This window comes from Drosophila arizonae, chromosome X (assembly GCF_054131065.1).
Source record: "Drosophila arizonae isolate 15081-1271.41 chromosome X, UAZ_ARI_1.0, whole genome shotgun sequence".
NCBI classification, from domain to species: domain Eukaryota; kingdom Metazoa; phylum Arthropoda; class Insecta; order Diptera; family Drosophilidae; genus Drosophila; species Drosophila arizonae.
Genome location: NC_142927.1, coordinates 27,146,183 through 27,160,843, shown reverse-complemented (window position 1 = coordinate 27,160,843; position 14,661 = coordinate 27,146,183).

The window sequence follows — 14,661 nt, the reverse complement described above, 5'->3', positions numbered from 1 at the left end:
ATGCCCGACCAGAAATGCTGTGCACCCTACGTTATAGCGCTTAATCGAAATCAATAAAGTTATTAAAACGACGCTTTTAAGTTTTCTGTAACAGATTCTTAGCCCAACAACTGAATAACAGCTCAACAACAATACGGATTAGCGCTTCATCATAAACAGCAATAATAACAACAACAACAACAGCAGCAGCAGCAACAACAACTGATTGTCATAATTATGGGGCATTTTGGTGTTTGCCGTGTTTTGCTCTCTTGAGCCGCAGCCTTCAAGAATTGAGCTGTGTTTCGTTTCTTTTTTGTATTTACCCATAGATACCCTGTATATGCTGATGAGGGGTGGCTCTACGTTAGTCGCTAAGTGGGGTACAAATGAAGGTATCTGTTCGGTGTTTCTTCTACCGAGAATAGTCAATTTTTTTTGTCTGAAATTATCTTTAAATGATGTTTCGATAATTATCGATTTCATATTGCATTCAACAAATGATACATGCTGATAGCGCAATCGTCATTATCACTTTCGGAACTGTTCATGGAATACATTTTTGTATAATGTTTTATCCATTACTATACAATTTCTATATATATCGATTTATGATTTGGCCTCTCCACATGCATTACACAATTTCCATATGTTTATGCCCTATTAAGTTTTTCTCTACTTCGATATTTATCGATAATTATGTTTCCTTTGAATATTCCTACATTTGCTAAAAAATAAACCAAATGTTTTATTGATGCTCTTATAATATATAAGTAACTTCGATATATATCGATAGCTAGTTTTTCGTCGAATGTGGATCCAATTATTAAATATTGAGATCTAAAACTATATCTGGAAGAAGGAGAAAGCAAGGCTAAGGCCTCATTTAACATATACCTCTGCATTATCTGACCGTACAGGGTATCTGCTAGTCAGGCAATGGCAATTAGAGCACAATTCTGAGTCCGGTACGGCTCAAGTTTTAGTTTTGGGTTCACTGTGGCTGCTGTTGCTCGTTTTGCTGCCGCTTCCATTTCATTTTCGCAGCGGGAGTCCCCACTCACACACACAGACACACACACACACATACATTACAGATTGCTAATCAAAGTGTTTATCGTGGCCGATCGCAGAGTATTATGATCTTGATGCCTTAATTTATTCACACTCTTTGGAGCATGGGTCAGCGGCTGGTGTTAATCTTTGCGCCTCAGTGTCTTGGCTCTCGGCGTTTTCTATTTGCTTTCGAGCGCTTTTCAATTTTCACAGCGGGCACAAACGGGGCCTGAAAAGGTTTTCGGAGCTCATGATCAGGCCTGGCCACAAATAAAAAATAAAAACCCCGAACAATGTTTGTAATTTATTTCATTGTGCGATGATTAGCAGGCATTTCTTCAGCAGATTGAATTGAAGCTGGCAGAGAAGAAGCTGTAGCTGTAGCTGCAGTTGGAGGAGGAGGAGGAGGTGGTGGTGCTAGCTGGAATGGCTCCAAATGAAGACATCGTGAATTGTGCTCCACTTTCATTGTTTTGATTTGGAATTCGATGTTTGTAGCTGGCTCGAAGCAGCGCTGAGAGAAACGCGCCGGTCCGGCTTATTAGCTGATAGTTATGGCCAGCGCAGTAGTTTATGGGCCTACGGGCCGGGCCAGGCCTTTTTATGGCCAGCTCCATCCGCTGCATTGTGTGCGATGCGCAGGTAGCTCGCACCAAATTGAAATTGAAAATGAAAAACAAGAAACATCAGCAGCAACAACATCATCAATATCTGGCTAAAAACCTACTTTGGGTTTTCTACAAAATCTGAGCATATTGTTATAATTGAGTTTTTGCCCACACGCTGCCACGCCCACAGCAGCCGCAGCCACAGCCGCAGCCGCAGCCGCAGCTAGCCCGGGGATGGCGCTGACACCAAATATCATAATAATGAACTCAAGTGCGTTGTGGAGGCGAGCTCGCTGGCAGCCGGCCAAGGGGACAGTAGCTGGGCGACAACCCTCGACCCCTGGACGAGCGAGCGCGAGCGACTCGCAGCGGAGCGCAGAGGAGTGTGAGTGACTTTTAATTTACTTCAAATCCGTACTCAACTGCATGGCCCCCGGGGAGTTGTTCCTGTGGCAAGTGGCACGTCCACACGGAGAGCGAAACATACAGCAGGAGACACTGCGCAAGAAAGAGAGAGAGCGCGGGAAGGAAAGAGAGGGGGAGAGAGAGAGAGCATTGCATACCTTGACGCGACTTTTGACTTTGGACAACAACCACCAGCCACTAAAAGTCCTGTTAGTCTACAACACTAGACATCAGGATTTTGGAGACGAGCGTCGAAAAGGATAAATGAAAAGGATAGTTAAAGAGAAGTGAGAAATGAGGGGAGCTACAAGATAAATAAATAATATATATAATATATAAGATTTCCTGCTGTGATTAAACCAGTTAAAAAGGTATATATATGATATAAATATACATATAAAAAAAATCAAATTTTAATTCTTTGATTCTGTGCTATATGAAATAGGATATATAAAAATAATATATCTTATATAAAATAGATAAGATTTCTTGCTCTTGTTGTGCTATATAAATGCAAGAAATAAGATATATAAATATAATATAAATTATATGACTCCATATTCTGATAATGTACTTTAAAAAGATAATAAATAATATATATAAATACCAAATAAAATATATTAAATATTTTTCTCTTATAATTTACTTTATAAAAATAAGAAATAAGATAAATAAATATAATATTAAATATATAAGATTCCATTCTTTGATGTTTTGCTGGACAGTGTAGAATGCCACAGAAGTTTTTCATATTTGCCAACAACAATCAGTGCCTTTCATTCTCTATTCCTGTCGCACGCACTGCTCACGTCTCTCTCTCTCTCTCTGTCTCTCTATTTGGGTCGCCCTCTCTCCCTCGCTCTCGTCTGGTCTGGTCGCTGCGCACATCATTAATTTGTTATACGGAGATTATCTATTTTTATTGTTATTAATGGCAAACAATTTATTAAGCTGCGAGGCAAAGGACTCACACATGCTGAATCGCAAGGACGAGACGCTAAGGGAGGCATAGAGGAGAGTAGTGGAGAGGTGGGTGGGTGGTGGAGCAGGGGGTTGCTGATGTAGTTCGCGTCATGTAAATCAACAAATTTCACTAAACTACGTGCGGGTGTTGTGCAGATGGATTGCTCATTATGTGCCACAAGGTGTGGGGTTGGTGGGGCAGCACGAAGGCCGCTGCGAGTGGGGTGGGAGCAGAGACTTAGACTTGAAAGCGACATAGACGGAGACTGTGTGGGCGAGAGCGAGAAAGCAAGAGCTATTGCAAGGTGTTGACGTCCTGCACTTTGTGCCACATTTTGTGGCTGCTGTCGATGGTGGTGTAGTTATTGTTGCTGCTGCTGCTGGTGCTGCCGGTGGTGCTGTCGGTGGTGCTGCCTAACTGCCAGCTAGTCCGGATGCTCATTAGTATGCGTAGCGCCCACAAAGCTGTTTATTAGGGTCATTAGCGGCGCCTCTGAGCTTGGTCTTCGGCCACTTTGCCTTGCTGCCAGCCACTGGCAGGAGTCGCCTCTGTAACACTGTAACTGGAGCACACTTAAATGCTCCAGCCACAACACAACACACACAAACGCACACACACACGAGACACTGGGCAGGTGTTAGATATGAGGCAACGGCTGGCACAGACGAGTCGGCTCTGAATGTTGAATGTTGATTGGAGGGAAAGATAAATGCGGAAGCGCAACTTTATCTCTTCTGGAATCCGCTAATAGATCCTACCAAGACTGGGACTTGGACTGCAATCGGTGCAATATATTAATATATACATATACCATTTAATATACTATATATAATATAAATTTAATAGCTTATATGAATGCACTTTTCAGCATATGATCTCCATACATTTTCTATTGAATATCTGCAAATCTAATACACCTACTATTTATTTTACATATTGCCTAGAGAGTTTTACTGAGGCATTCCGTGAATATCATCAAAATAGAAATATTTATTGATTATTTGATTTATTCGCGCTCTTCAGCTTCACAAGACTAAATAGACTCAGGATCTCAGGATCTGTCACGCCTTACTTTGCCTTTGCTATATAAATTTTAGCAAACCCATTATAGCCCGATTTTCCATTTTCAATATGTGAAACTTAGTTTTAATCGATAATTGAACAAGAGATTAACAGATTTTTTAGAATAGTAGCAATATATAAAGCTGCAACTTCCCGTTCCAACAAACTTAGCAAATGATTAAGTCCTTCAAATACCATTAAACTAATCAATACAAATTAAATAAAGATATATTGATTATATTAAATCAAATACATATATTTAAAATAAAAAGAAATTAAATATATATAATATAATAAAAATTATTAATAAATAAATTATATTAAAAATCAATTCTATAAACATAAATAAATTATACTCTTAATAATAATAATAATATAAATATAAATAATAAATATATATAATTGTATATACGATAATAAAAATATATATATATACATTCATATACGATTACAAACTTATTATGACTTTAAAATAAATAAATACAATTGATTTCATCAAATAAAACCAAATCAATATCCCTGTGTAAGTCGTAGTCGATCAGTCGATCATAATGATGATTTATGTGAGTCTTATATTGATATACATATATCAAAATATATACTATATTTATATATTTTATATTTATATTTACTTAAATCTCCGACCATTCATATGCCCCACAAAGTTATGGATATATTCTGTTAGGTCGCACATTTAGAGACCTTAAGATCATAAGTATGTATAAGCGTATTAGGTCCACTCAAAATATTGTCTTATAAAAGAGATTAGATCTCAAGAAATGCCAGATATTTGAAAGTAAACTCAAGCAACACTTGAAAGTTCTTCAAACTTATAGATAGTATGAGCTCTATGAGAATAATAAATAAAGAAAGCTCTTCTCGTCTGTCGCACCAATTAACCTCGTTGCTGCAATGTCGTACAGGGTGTGCGTTAGTTGTCTAAGACAAAATAAACAGCGCATAAATTTAATATTAAATAAGCATAACATAATAAATTCGATTCCAATAAATCCAATTAGTCATGGACAAATTATTATTGAAGGCAGCCGCTTGTCAGAAAGCGAAGCCGAGAATCGTTCACTGCTGAGAGTTTCGTAGTTGCGCCCCCACCGTGACCTGCCCCCTCCCCTCGCATGCTCTCTCTGTCTCTCTCTCTCTCACTCTATCCCTCTCTTCGCTTGTATATATTTTATGCATTGTTGGCATTCGCTTGATAACGCGCTGATAGCAGAGACTGAGACCGAGACTGCGACTGAGACTGAGACCGGGACAAACAGGCCTCGCTCTCTGTTGTCCCTCCCTTGGGGACTCGTCGAGGAGCGGACAGGGTTGGCTTGGGGTCAACTTCGAGCGCAATGCAAATGAGAAATTGAAATGACATTCAATGAAATGAAATGAAATGAAATGTCTGTGAGGATCTCCTATCTGCTATCTCCCTCCACTCGCGAGATCATTTCGCTGCGGATCTGCTCCCGGCTCGGGTCTATCTGGGCTCGTCTCGCATTTCCGTTATGCGGACAAACGAGATAATTGGGCACATGGATTTATGGCGCCGCAGCTCCGCAACGCTCCAACGGATGACAAGTGGAGAGCCCCTCCACCTCCGCCTACCCCTCGCCCAATAACCTGTTAGGCACCCCGCCCCGCCCCTCTCCCTGGCAGACCCCTTTTTGTTTGTGTGTGATTTATTTAATAAGCTTCGGCGCGCGTTCACATAAAGAAATCGACATGTATGAATTGCCCCCGCTCGCGCCCCCTCCTCCAGCCCGACTGCGCCGCTGTCTACGTCCATGTGCAGTGCATGACTGTAAAAATTTATTGGCCATCAGTCACAATTGCCAATGCGATGTGGCAACGAATTGTGGCAATATGTTGCACACGCGCCCCGATAAGCCCCGGCCTCAGCCGAAAAATAAAAGCGAACAAAAACTACCTAGATCTGCCAACGTTGCTCCTGTCCAGTGGCCAGCCCCACCTCCTCCCTCCACCCCCCGTCACAATGCCTGCTCCTGTCAAATATGGCGTACTTGAAATTGTTTGACGTGCTTCCATTTCCATTTGCAGATATGCTCACAGGGCAGCTCTTCACGGATCCGAGCCCCTCGAATGCGAGTCTCCGGATAAACTAGCCCAAATCGGAGCTCAATTTATGTGACACTAATATCAATATGTCATAATGAATATTGTGCCGTAGCATGCACACATGCTGCCCCCTTCCCCCGCGTCTTTCTATGAACGGTCATCCGATTGTCAGTCAGGTGGCTTTTCATCGACGAGCTTTGTTAGTTTGCTTTCAAAGTTTTCTTTTGTGAGTGTTTTTCAAGTCGATTTTCTTTAGAGTCTTACTTTTTATAACATTAAACACCATTAACTCTATTAAGAGCAATACCTGAATAAAGAACCGTCAATCATATATTTATACTTGCCTGCTAAACATTCATTAGAGCCTTTACCGTGCAGTTTTCTAATATAGTTTTAGGTCTCTTCTATCTTCCTTCGTTTCATTAGTTTATTGTTTTCTAGATCTATATTATTGTACTCGGCTGACAGTCAGTTTAACATCCAGTTTGACAATTTGGGCTTAAAGCTCTTTGTTCTTTTTCCATTCTTATCATTTCTTTTATTTCTATAGCTATCGATATACATATACTTGAAATGCTCCTTTCTTTTTCATTCTTTGTAAACTCTTTCTTAAACTATACATTTCTGCTTGCTTGCCTAACTATTACTTGACAGCTAGTTTGACGTGCACTCGTACATATAAAGCTCTCTATTCCTTTACCCTCTTCATAATATCTTTTATATATTTTTACTTTATCGATTAAAATTGGTCTGACAATCACTTGACAGACAGTTTAACGCGTACTTTTCAGTTATAGTTTTAAAGTTTTTCATTATTTATTAATTTTTTTTCGTATATCAATATATTTTATTTTTTTCATTTATTTTCATTTCCATTATTTTCTCAGTACACATATATATTTAAATATATCTACTTTCCTGACAATCACTTGACAGCCAGTTTATGATGTTCCTTTCATTTACGGATTTAAGCTCTTCTTTCTTTTTCCTTTCTCGGGGTTTATTTCATTGGAATAACTCATATATATATATATATATATATATATATATATATATTTATTTATCCTTGCTGCCAAATACTTGACAGGCAGTTTAACAAGTACTCATGTACCGCTCATATAGCTTGAGGTCCCTTCATACTTTTTCGTAGTTAACTTCTAGTTACTACAGTTGTCGCATAGGTTTCATTTCGATATAACTATACCCTTCTCTCTATCTCTCCCTCTTTCTGTATTTTTCGATTTATAGTATAAAGTTGATTGATAATTGAATGTGTTCTATAGCGCATTCTGGCAGCGACTTGTTCCGGTTTTATCTGCTGTTTTTGTGATCCAGTTGAAATGAATAATTTTTTTTGGTTGGTGGCCGCTGGGAGTGACTGAGCGAAGAGCCAGAGCTGGGGGCCAGGGCTGCGGATGGGGCTGATTCTGAAATAATGGGGCTCAATGATATTAATACGTTCGCTCGTTATCAAATTGCGTTTGCATGCAGAATGGACAGAGAGAATGGACGAGATTTTTTCTCCAGCTCCGCTTCTCGCTCTCATTCAGCTCTCTTTTATTGCTTCTTTTGCTGTAGATGTTATTATTATTGTTATTTTTCTGCTTTGCTGGACACGGACATCGGAAACGAGCGCCATATTTAAGCATCGTACGTGAGCCAGTGATTTGTGGCGTTGCCTGTCTGAATGCTCCAGTCCAACCCCCAGACCGCAGTCAGCCCCAGCGAAGCACCCACCCAAACTGTAAAAAGCCTAAACAATAAACACAGACAGCCAAGAGAGATGTATTTAACAAGAGAGAGAGAGAGAGAGCGAAGGAAAGAAAGAGACAGATGCATGTAGCGAACGTGAGCGGATTTTGGGAGCAGCTTTCGCTGCTCAGGCGAGGGAGGGGAGGAGCTCTGTAGCGAAAAGGTGACAAAATTCGAATGCAAATAAAACGACAGCGACAAAAACTTTATTTAATTTAAAAGCTAAAAATATAAAATAAATTTTCCACATTTGACTTTTACAACGACAATTTGCCCGTTGACTGTCGTAAAGCGAAGAACCACTCAATCCCTCTCCACAGACACCTACATCAGCGGCAATAACATTCTGCCTATGGCAACCTTTTTGCGACCCCTAAACACACACACATACATGCACACACACACGCACACCGAGTCACATGTACGACCCCTAACCCGTATAGGTGTAGATTGGCGGGCCAGAAAGAATGCAAAGGGAGAGAATACGCCGTAAACCGTAAACCGTAACCAAAAACCGTACGCAAAGTTACGATAATCGTTTATTGAAATGCAAATTTTTTGCTGATTTTGCTGCTTTTAGAAGTCAATTTGAGTTGGCACCCCCGCCAGGAGCCCCTCCCTCCCCCTGCCGCACATGTGAGAACTTTTACACTTGTGTTATGATTGTCTTTTGCTTACGCCACCAATACAATAAAAGGTCATCTATTTAACATATGCATTTGCATATTTACAGCTTGCTATGCCCCCTACCCTCCGAGGGGGAATGGCGATGGCGTCTGAGGTGTGCGGGCCGACTGAAGGGTTCGACTCAAATGCCACCAAATGGGTTGACCCTCTGATTGCTTTTGGGCCTCTGGGCGATCAGATGCATCATTAGGCAGAAACCCTTTGATTCCTCCATGTTCTTTGTGAGTGGAAATCGAAGTGTTGGCAGAAATAGTTTGAATAGTTTGAGCTATTTTATCTTAAGGATGGGAATGGATGTTATCTTTCGCTCAGCCATATAAGATGTCACATACTCTACACCTCTCTCCCTCTATATAAGGAAAATAGTACATATTCCTCTCTTTCTCTTTCTTCCTTTCCCTTTCTATCTTTATCATTCCCTCTCTATCTCCCCCTATGTATCCCTGTCCTTTTCTCTCTCTGTCTCTCTCTCTCTCTCTCTCTCTGTCTCTCTCTCTGTCTCTCTCTCTCTGTCTCTCTCTCTCGCTCTCTCTCTCTTATTAACTCGCTTCTTCATCTAATATTGCACCAAGATTTAGTTGTCATGGGAACCATTTGGTTACCATGGATAAAGTAACTGCATTTCGGATAGATTAGTTAATGTTTTCTCACATTTTCCTCGAGCTTTTCCGCTCTGCTGTTGCTGCTAAGCTCTGGCTTAATTAACGACCGCATTTTTATCTCGAGTCGATCGATCAGAAATCAAAACTCTAAATCTCATTAATTTGACAAGCATTGCGCACAAAACACACACACACACTCAGTCACACACATACACAGACTGAGTAGGGCTCAAATTTCTGGGAAAGATAAATATTTTCGAGAGATACATGGTGCTAGAGAGAGAGAGGGGGAGAGGGCGATACAGATGCATAGATAGTTGCTAAATTAGACCCGCAGCAGCCGCCAAGTTGCCAAAAGGATATCAAAATATGCCACGCCCCCCACCCAGCCACCCTGCCACCCTGCCACGCCGGGTAGCTGATGCAACTGTCAACTGTCAAAAGTGCAGTGCAACAAGGGATTCCGGATTGTGGTTCAACTATTTACGGTGCTGCATGAAAAATCAAAACTAGATACGCCGATAAGATAAATAATTGGAATATGAAGCTGGCCCTTTCTTCCGCCGCTCCCCACTAGCCCCTTGCCCTGCCCCTTGCCACTGCCCTTGCCTCTGTTGAATAAAAATAAAATAAAAATTGACACACGACGTGTGACGTAGCTCGAAGGGTGGTCGAAGGGGGGTGCTGCGGGGAAGCGGACGGGAGGGGTGGCTGGTGGTTTGTGATTTGGTGCGCTGCGTGTTTAATCACAGCAAATAATTAAATGTCTATTTCGGAGGGCGTCGCAGCGACACGTGTGCAACAAGAGGCATTAGGAATTAAGACTTCATTTAAGTGCTTATCGCCAAAAACAAATCAACAAAATATGACAATTCTCCCTCTCTTTCACACACACCGCCTCTCTGTCTCTCTCTCTCGCTCTAGATGATTTCCGATTTTGGGCAACTTGCAAGCAAATCTGTAGCATAGCAGACATAGCTCCCATTCATCGTCGCCTCCCACCTGCCCAGGCACACCTGTCTACCTGTGTTACATTTACGAATTGTACTTAGCTAATAAAGTCATTATTTTAGCCCCCACCTGCGCCCAATCAAATCACTGCCACACTTCAGTGATAGCAAACAGAAGGTATTATTTCATTTGCTGCGGGGCGAAAGGGCAACAGCTGAGTTAATATACGCGCCACGCAATACCCTACAGTGATGCCAGCGGGCCTTTCAGCACCATCACTAATTTGTTGAAGTCCAAGAATATTGGCTTACTCATTTTAAATATATATTTATTATGTTAAATAGTTGTTATGTAAATAAATAGTCTTAGCTGTGGCACATAAAGAAATTTCGTTTCAGTATTCGCTCGAGAAATGTTTCTCACTGAACTTCTAGAGATTCGTCGTATGTATTGAATCTAAAGATAACTTCATTAAAATCATATATGTATGTATATGGGAAAACTATTTTTCAGAGTCTTTTTCTTTTATAAAGCATGAACAACATTAAGTGTGTAGCAATTGTCCTACCTTTCAGAGAGTATATCTACTGTAGATCTTTTATTTCTTACACTCTTTAGTCTTTGCTTTAGTGTTTGTAGATAGAGTTTGCAGAATATTGCTTTACATGTTCTCTTGTAGAGTAATATATTTACGTATATATCTAAATTAAATAAGTTTCTTCAGAGTTTAATGAGTTTCTTCTTCTAGTATGGCTCTAATAGAACTCTATGATAAGAGAATGTAGTAACAAATGGATTTTCAGACTTTCCCATTCTGCTCTCTCTGCTTATTTTTAATATCTGTCTCTCTCTATCTATCTCTCTCTCTCTCTCTGCCTCTCCCTCTGCCTCTCCCTCTTTCTATCTTTGTTATCTATTGTTCTTTATTTCTCTCCTACTTTCTAGCCCTCTTTTTCTTAAAATCTATCTGACAATCTGTCGCTTTCAGTTTCTCCTTATTCTATTATATGTCTTCGTCTCTCTCTCTCTCTCTTTCTATCTCCCCCATTATAATTGTAGGGTCTCCTAACGGTGTCGTGTCCCCAAAGTATCCATACGAAAAAAACTACACAATATCAAAGCGCGCTCCAATTCCAATTGGAAATATCAAATAATACCGATTGACAAATCAATCGGGGGCAAATAATGACATTATTTGTTGCCTGTTGGCGGGCATTACGAATACAAATATGAATGTGAATGTGAGTATTTGAGATTTGATATTTGATATTTGATATTTGTTATTGTAATTATTATTGTGGCATGTTCAGTCGTTTAGTTGCTGCTCATATACATAATGTGGCGGGTGGGGGATGGGCGAGGGGTTGCCTTATTTTATTCATCAGCAACCGCCCCCTCCCTTTATCTATAGTTTTTTCCTTTTTTAGGTAGACCTCCCCACCCACGCACTGAGTTATTAATTTCGTTATTTGCTCGACGTTCGTTTTATTTATTCATCAATTTTATCAGCACAAATTAAAAACAAATTAGTCGACAGTAGGTAAATAATAATAAAGTGTAATAAAAATCACAGACAAATCAAAGAGGGTGAGAGGCGGGCGCTGGTGGGGGGGGGGGGGGGGGGGGTCGAAGCTTGATATGGAGCCAGCCATTGATAAGCATTCGAAACTTGATTCATTCAAATGGCAAAGTTTTATTTATTTAGGCCTTTGTTTTGTTGTTGTAGTCGTTGTTGCATTTGTATTTGTTTTCCTTTTTGCCTTTCATTAATTGTCGATTTTTATTTTAATGCCATTTTTATTGTTTTTAATGCGCTTTTAATAATAATTGATTTCTGATCGGAGCCAAGCGATAAAAAGGCCATTTCACGAACGACAACGCCAAATGGAAATCGTTTCAAAATTAACTTTTGATAATGTTTATATACTGTACGTAAAAATATATGTATATATTGATATACTGAAGTCATATTATATTAAATTGTTTATATGTATATTTTATATATTTATATTTTTTAATTGTTGTTCAATTTACAAATGTATTTTGATTGTTGAACAAATCTCTTTAACAATTTCTATCCCATCTATTTGTTTTCAAAGACTCGGAAAGTAACTTTAACTCAGACTGAATTATTTATTTAACTCTGAATGATTCTATTATTTGTTAACAAAAACTTCAAAATATTGTTATTTACTTTATTTATATTAACTACTAAGAAAAAATCTAATAATATGTTAATAATATGTCGTCATAATAATCTCTGTAGATATTTCTTGAGCTGTTAAAGTAATACATATTGTATATATAAGTACGAAGTAAATTGAATCATTTTATCATCATTTATTCATATTCACAACTATGCTTATAAAGTAAGTGTATGCCAAACATATTATTTCAATATGAGACTTTAATGAGGTCTTGAATTAATTTAACTAATTTTAACAGAATAGTACAGTATTTCTTTCAGTATTTAAAATTTAAAAAAATAATGAAATTAATATCAGAAATATATTAAGTATTAATATCTGCAAGTTCTAAGTGCAAATGGAATGTTCTACCCGTGTATACCCAGATTGAAAAACCTACATGCATATACATATGCAACTACTTAAGAACAGTCTCTTTATTCTTATTAAGCACTATAGGTCCTAAATGATTTATATATATACACATAAATGAAATATACTTATATATACAATTAAAATAACTCAAATTGAATAACAAATTGAGTACTATGGAAATATAAAAGGCTTGGAGGACTTGATAATGTTCAAGAAGGTTTCATAAACTAATAGAAGCTATTGATTTGACAACTATCTAGATAAATGAAATGAATAGCTCTGAAAGCTATGCCCCAATTCTCAGTTAAATCTTTCCCGTTATAAAATAATGTACATCATATATTCTTTAAGCTATAGTCTATTTTTTAAAGAGTTGAATTCATTTGGGATGGAATTAACTTGGTCTATTATAGCCCATCAAAATGGTTGGGGCTGTACGCATTAGACCCGCTGTAGATGATTTCGCATGAATTCCAATTTGCTCATATCGTGCATATTTTTGATTTACTTTTAATTACGCTTATCACTCGAAACAGGCAGGTGAGGGGGCAGCACGAGAAAAGCCCAAAGAAAATGACATTGAAACGAAAACGAAAACGAAAATGAAAATGAAAATGCAAATCAAAAACAATATACATTATAATGATGATGCGCGAATAAGTTCTATAATGATAAATAAAATGAGAGAGGGCCAAATGTCAAAGTAGATTTGTGTGAACACCAGAGGGAGAAAGAGAGAGATACAGAGAGGAAGAGAGTGAGTGCGAGGGGAGTGGGTGGTATGAAACTGTGCAGAGTAAACTTAATAGAAAATCAAGCACAAGAAAATGGCGTACGATAAGCAGCCGAAACAGAAGAAGAAGAAGAAGAAGAAGAAGAAGAAGAAGAAGAAGAAGACGGTTAAAAAGAAAAAGAGGGGGAGGGGCTGCGGCAGCAGACAACAGCTAGAAGTAAAATAGAAAAACGAGAAAAACGAAACGCCCCGCAGCAAATTAAATGAAAATTTGTTTGTGTGTGGAAAAATCAAGTGAAAATTAATTGAATTGAGTTGAGTGCGGCGGCCGCTGCCCCGTTTATAGATTTTTGCTGGCCGATAAAAACGCTGACGATGAGCAAGAAGAAGACGAAACACTTTACACACAAAAGCCGAAGCAGAGGAAGCAGCAGCAGCAGCAGCAGAGCGTCTGTGTCTGTATGTGTGTGTATTTGTGTTTGCCTTTTTTGCCAATCATAAGAGCGAAAGAAGTGAAAGACGGGGCGAATAGCTGGGCTGCAGCACAGCAAATGGTCAGCGAGGGCGGCAATTTGTGTGTGGGTATGCATCTGTGTGTGTGTGTGTGCGTCTGTGTGTGTGCATAATTCATTTAAAAGACGCAAAAGTCGCAGCTGCGCAGTGTGCAGCAGCAGAAGCAGCTACGTTAGCAGCCAGTGGGGCTGCTGCTCTGGGGCACCCAGTCCTGCTGCATATTTAAGACATTATTACATTATAATCGCATAAAACAATCAATAAAATGTCAGTTGACTGCGCCGAGCAGCGTCGTAACGGCTGGCAGCGACGCTGCCTTGCGCCTCGATTGCCCATAATCATAACGCCAGCGCAGGGCGACGCATGCACAAATTTCCCAGTATTTATTTTGGCCACGCCTGTGTCTGTAGCGCTGTCTCGCTCTGGCTGCCGCACTAGCAGCAGCCGTGACGGCAACAGCAACAGCATCTAGCTGGTTGCCAGCTCTGCTCACTCACACACACACACACGATACACATAAAAGCGCCAGTCACACACACAGGCACACACACATATTCACTTTAAATCAATTTTTTTGGCGTTTTTCATTTCATTTTCACGACGTTCTCATCGTTGACTGTTGCGCCTCGCTCTCACTAGCTCTCTCGCTTTAGCATGCGCGCACTGAGCCAGAAAAATACCATTATTGTGTTCGTGACTGTGCGAG